This window comes from Dunckerocampus dactyliophorus, chromosome 19, assembly GCF_027744805.1.
Source record: "Dunckerocampus dactyliophorus isolate RoL2022-P2 chromosome 19, RoL_Ddac_1.1, whole genome shotgun sequence".
Lineage (NCBI taxonomy): Eukaryota > Metazoa > Chordata > Actinopteri > Syngnathiformes > Syngnathidae > Dunckerocampus > Dunckerocampus dactyliophorus.
Window position 1 is genome coordinate 18,022,891 of NC_072837.1, and position 6,420 is coordinate 18,029,310.

Sequence of the window (6,420 nt, forward strand, 5' to 3'; positions counted from 1 at the left end):
TTTGTCTGCTGCTGCTGTTGTTGATGTTGATGATGATGTGGACTTTGCTCTTTTGCAGCACTATTGCAGCACTACAACCCTGTGATTGCTAAGAAGATTAGCCACGCTGGCAGACAGTGTGTGTTCAACTACAAAGGTCAGTGTCGTGAAAACGTGAAAATGAATGCTTGGCTGTGACATTTTCCGATGTGATACTTTGAACCCTCACTCTGCTCTTGTCATAGAACAAGTACAGTGTGGTCATATTGACTTTGCCAGGTTAGGGTCATGTTTACTTCATATTTGTTTCATCGTTGACTTGCAGCGCGATACCCTGATTTAATAAAGCAACATTGTGTTATTTGAGCTTAAAAGAACATCATTTGGAAGCTATTTTAAGGCAATAGATCATTGTATAATACATTTTTTAAACTTTAACAATGAAGTGGATTGCTTGAGAAGAATATGTGCAGCAGCAACAGAACCAATGTTGTAATAGCGGGAAGGAGCAAACTGCACAACCACCATTAATGCTGCTAACAAGCCGATTGTGGTCCCTCGCAATATCATGGTTAGATTTTCGCTCCCTCGCTATATCTTGCTTTTTCATAAATGAATTAATTAATAAATGATGGCTGTTTCATGGTACACTATGTGGTCTATTATTAGTCACATGTGAAATGTAGTATCCTGGGCACTAGGCCGCAGTAATGACACAAAACACTGATGAGACCCTACCTTACATGACATTACCTTAACTCATTCAGTGCCAATGGATTTATACGTCTTTTACCGTTTTTTGGCGCAGGAGGCAAAAAGAGGTTATGATGCAACTCTCCATTCATGCATTAACACTTCAGAGCACACTTAAGCCATAAAAACGGCCACAAGGTGTCTGAAGTGCATTTGATAAGAGCTTAGCAGACAAATCACGCATGACAGGAAGGAGGAAGTGAGAGAGCGTGGAGGGGTGTAGCGTGCAGAAAGTTACGCATTGTAGAGAGATTTTAATGCGCGCGCACGCGGGGGCACACGTGGTTCAGCTCCAAATGTGAAAATTGTAAATAGTTCATGGTGTTATATTTGTAAATAAAGTGTTATTATGACTATAGTGGTGTTATTGTGACTATAGGGGTGTTATTTCATGTCTGCAGGGCTTTAATAATGTTAAAAACCGTATTTACAAAGTCATAAACAGGTTTTCTACGCTCTAACTACAAAAATACTCAATTTATTAACATTGAATCCTATATCGTGACGACTGTACAGCAAGTGTAAACAACAGCAGAGAAACAACTTTTGAAAGCGCATGCAGAGGTAGCTAGAGCTGCTTGTGTTACTGGAGTGAATACAACCCACATCAGGAGCCACAGATGCAATCTTTTGTCGCCTACTGTAGTAAAGAGACACTGCTGTCATTAACTGATGGAAATCGTGCACCAAAGTAGCTTATTTAGCTCCACATCGGGAAACTTTCCTCTTTGTCATGCAGAAACTGGTTGAAATGGCACTTCTTTTCTTCCTGGGGAGGGACAGCGGGAGGATTAGGGTGATACAATCAGGCCCAGGCTGGTGAGAAGATGTGCAGCAAATTGAGTGATACTGTACGATTGATTGGCTTTGATGGATCAGCAGATAACGGCCCTTTTTGTTGGCCTTTTCCCCTCACATTTGTATGCATTTATAATTCATTCTTGCCTGTTGTCTGCCCCTCTTCTCTGTATTAGGCTGCATACTCTTTGATCAGTGGAGCTGTGTGCGTGTGTGTGTGTGTGCGGGGGTGGTCCGTCAGCGCTGTGAGAACGGACCTTTTTATTGATTGTACATTGATATGAAAGCTACTCGACTGTCTTTCACACGCTTGCAAGTGTCAAATTGCCGTGGATGAAGAAGTTACTGTACACGCAATTGTGCTTACATTTGACATAAGATAGCTGCGAGCAATATAAATGGCGGGGAAAAACAATGCAACAGAACTGACAGTTAGTGTGAAATCCAGCTTGAAATTGTTTCAATACTTTAATGTTACTGCAAATATTAACCAATTTTGAAACCTCATGACTGTATATATCAGGGGTGGGGCCAATATGAGGGAATTATGACGTCATTCTGATAACTCTGATAACATTAAAAATACCTCAGACAACCGATAATGAAAAAAAACGTGCCAGTGAGGCGACATTACCCGTACGGTGCGTGTGAGCAAATCAAGCACTCCTTTTTTGTCTTGCCTGTGATGTTAACAGACTGTTGTAACTTCTCCCGAGCTCTCTTGTAAACAAACATTCGCTTTCCAAGGAAGACCTGGGAAAAAAACCCATCGAGCACACAAAAAACCTTTTCAGCCACCTTAAACGCCAGCGGCGTGGCCTTTGAAAAGTACTAAATATTTGCCAGAGACCTCCGGGGCGTCACACCGACTGTTCGGAGCGTGTGCCCGAATACAGTGCACCTTGCTGGGCCACGCCACGTGGCTCCTCCTGCTTTATACTCTGGTTCTCCTGATAGTAGTGATGTGGTCGTAGTAATGTCATATTTGATTAGGACAAATCAACAGGTACACTTGGTCAAATCCTAATTTGTTCCAGTCCCATTTACCACCAGGTGTGCGCAAACTACACTAAAATCTAAAAGTAGATATAAAAAGTTATTGGTTATCGTTACCATGTCAGTCTTGATAGGGGATGAGATATTGGGCATCTATAGTATGTATATTCATTTCATGAACGGTGGCCTACTGGTTAGCATTTTGGCCACAACATCAGGAGATCGGGAAGACCTGGGTTCGATTTTCCGTTGGACATCTCTGTGTGGAGTTTGCATGTTCTCCTTGTGCGTGTGTGGGTTTTCTGCGTGTACTCCGGTTTCCTCCCACATTTCAAAAACATGCATGTTAGGTTAATTGGCAACTCTAAATTGTTCATAGGTATGAATGTGAGTGTGAATGGTTGTTTGTCTATATGTGCCCTGCCATTGGCTGGCGACCAGTCCAGAGTGTACCCCGCCTCTCACCCAAAGTCAGCTGGGATAGGCTCCAGAATACCCACGACCCTAATGATGATAATTGGCATAGAAGATGGATGGATGAATGATTAGGACTGCGTGAGAAAGTGGAAGGGAAAACATAGCTCTTTTTGACCACATGGTATGTTGCGCAACACAGCCGGAACAGAACCAATGTTATAATAGGAGTAAGGAGAAAAGTGATGAGTTGATTGCAAACAGTGAGACAATGCAACACGCATGACTTTCACGCCAACTTGCTGAGTAGCAGCATTTTAAAGCGCATGCAGAACGAGATAAAGCAGCTGATGCTGGTCACTTATGACACCTAAAATGCATAAAAACGACACCAGGAGGTCGCCTACAGCCACGGCCGTTCATGTGTTTAATGTTTTCTGACCCGCCACGACTTGGAGTGATTTTTACATGAACACGTCCATCTGAAATGATGTAGAGTTGAAGATCATCTGTTGCCGCAAAAAGCCTCTGAGCCTGATGATCGTCTCGCTTTAATTAACTTTTGCTGATGCGCGGCCAATTCATTTGTAAATTTGCTTCCACGCTCTCGTCTCGCTACTTTATTTTCTAATTAGCGCAAGGAATTGTCGATGATGCTGTGGCGCAGACGACCCACGCGGGCACACACTCATTATTGCCATCATATTTAAAGACATTGTTAAAGCCCCCCCCCCCAACCCCTTTTAGGAATGACCACCAATTTTTTTTATGTTGAGTGTACTGTGTAATGTAAAAGGGTGTACTGCATCCTGCCTTCAAAAAGCCTGATGTTCTTTACTATCTTCTCTATCTTCTTTACTATTTCTTCCAGTTGTCATAGCAACCCCTGTGGCCTTTTTTAGCATACGTTACACCGGGGGTTGCCCGTGATGCTCGTTGCCATAGTTACCGAGTTCCTTTTGTTAATGAGAGTCGGTGTAACAGGTGTGACATTTACCTACAGACGCAAGGAAAGCAGATGCGGCGTCTTGTCGACTCTTTTTTTACCCCTTTTTGCAAGCATTTAGTCGTATTTTTAAGTAAAAGTAATGCGTTTATTGGTAGAAAAACTCGCTTGTTTTAGTTTCTTGCACAAGCTTACTTTTTATTGCCCTAACCTCTGCAAAATGTGGCATTTTGTTAGCAACAAATAAGTTCCAAAATGTTCTAAATCATTGATTCTCATACAGTAAACTAACAAAGCATCACTTAAATTCCAGTTCATGTGGTTCAAATGCGTTCAAACTAACATCTGTGTTACAAAAATAGTGTTAGTAATGCCTCGTGTATTGTGTTACAATGCAAAGTAATACGTTTTCAAACGTTTTTTTTTTTAACTATTTTTTAACATCTTTCTTCTCTTTTAACAATGGACAACAACACCCAAGAACATACAATAAAAATGAAGAAAATTATAACAACAATAATAAAATAAATTAAATAAAAATAGTAGAATAGATTAATAGTAGACTAACTAAAATATAAATAAAATGTTAAAAAGAAGGAGTAATAATGAGTAGCTGCTCCATTCTTGTTAATGAGGTGAACGTGTTTCCAGGAGGCTGGTGGGAATGTTGCTCCAGGTGGTGAAGATGGCTTTCTGGAACTGTCTGGAACTTTTCTTGCCATCCATCCCCAAATGTTCTCCATTGGATTTAGATGAGGGGAATATGCAGGATGGCCCAAAAGTGTCAGCTTATTCCTCTGGACGAAGTCCTTTGTGAAGTGCAGCGTCCTGTTGAAAAAGCCCGTCATTACCACACAGACGAGGGCCTTCAGTTGTGAGGGATGCCCCCTGCAACATCTCCACATAGCCAGCTGCCGTTCGACACCCCTGCACAACCTGAAGCTCCATTGTTCCATTGAAGGATCATAATGGCGGAAAACATCTCAGGTGGGATCTCCTTGTCATGCCAGTAACTTTGGAAGCTATCAGTACCGTCAAGGGAGGAAAAAAAACTTTCTTTCACCTTGTCCCATGTCCCAAACATGTCCCATGTTTGGTGTTCTCCTGTAACTTCCAAACGGGACATTTTGTGGCGTTGAAGAAGACGAGGCCTTTGAAGACGTTTTTGTTCTTAAAGGCTTTCTCTCGCAGATGCCATCTGATGGTTTATTGGACTGCACTCTCACCATTAAGCCAATGGGAGTTTGAAATGACTGTCTTACTGCGTCCAACCTCAGCAGCAATGCCGCGCTGTTAGAGGCCCTGCTTATGCAGCTCAACAATCCCACCGCCTTCAAAGACAGAAAGCTTTGTTGCCCTTGCCATCAAGACACCATGACAGTGTGAATACCTGACAGAAAATCACATTCAGTCCACATTTTTGCCAGGATTTTGCCTTTTAAAGGCTGTGCCCTTAAACTTTCGATCAGCTGATGAACAGCCGATTTCACTTTAATGCTTCTTTGCAAATGATTGCTTCCTCCAAATGTTTTTTGTCTCACTCCCATTTCTTGTTTTTGCATTTTGAAGCTCGACTTAGAACCTCCTTAAGATCCAACAGTGCAAAATGTTAATTCTCGCAAAATCTTCAACTGGTCTTACGGGCTCCTACAGCTGCTTTACGTGCAAAAAAACATAAGAAACACACGGAGGGCGGCGCACCTGTGATGTGCTGATTTTAGACTGGCCACAGACCAGTCGCCGAGGTTCTTTGTTGGTCTTTGTTCTTTGTCACGGCATTAGAAGATGGTTGATGTGAGAAAATGAAAGATTCAAGGTCGATCCAAGTTATGTTAAACCAGCGTTTGAAGAAGCTTGCTTCCTGCGTCTGTAAAAACACGATCAGAGTCAATGATGCCTTGATTCATCTCTGCCTAAAACAACACTTTGATTTCCCTCCCTTCTCCCGCCCGACGCCTGTTTACACTCCAGGCAGCGAGCGTTTTGAAGCCTCAGATGCTCTTCAGCACGATGCCATGCAGCTGGTGTTGGGCGAGAGGCGAGACCAATTTAAATGTAATCACATTAAATGTGTGCGTTCAGAAACACAGAGGAAAACATCACTTTCAGGCGCAGAGAAACCGTTGCCCTTCACATTCCCACTGCATGCATTCTACCCTGCTCTTCCTCTCTCCAGGAGACATCCATGATGGTGATGATGACGAGACTAAAGTGTGGACAGAAGGTTGGAGACACGGGCTTGGAGGGAGGATGATGATGATGCCAGGAGATTTGACAGTGAGTGAGAGAGGTGAGGAACGATGGCGGGTGCGATGGACGCGTGAGACATCAAGTAACGAGGAAGAAAACCAACAGGAAAGAAATACTGAGGCATCTGTTTATTTCATTTAGCCATTCTGTCAGTGAGAGGTGGATGTGGCAGGCGTCCACTAATTAAGCTGTGGCGCAACACTTTGATTGACAGGTAGGAGATGTCTGCGAGACTGTGAGGGGAGTTAACTCCTGCAGAGCCCCTCTAAACCGGATTAAAACTC

The 6,420-nt window shown here is 42.9% G+C and overlaps 1 protein-coding gene across 1 annotated transcript in view; it reads left to right on the forward strand.

Annotated features, from left to right (window-relative positions):
- Positions 1 to 6,420, forward strand: part of tmem244 (transmembrane protein 244) — a 49,130-nt gene that overhangs the window by 3,860 nt on the left and 38,850 nt on the right. The window contains exons 2-3 of the mRNA XM_054761274.1: positions 59 to 136; positions 6,063 to 6,176. The gene's annotated coding sequence lies outside the window, so the exon portion shown is untranslated. The remainder of the gene's footprint in view (positions 1 to 58; positions 137 to 6,062; positions 6,177 to 6,420) is intronic.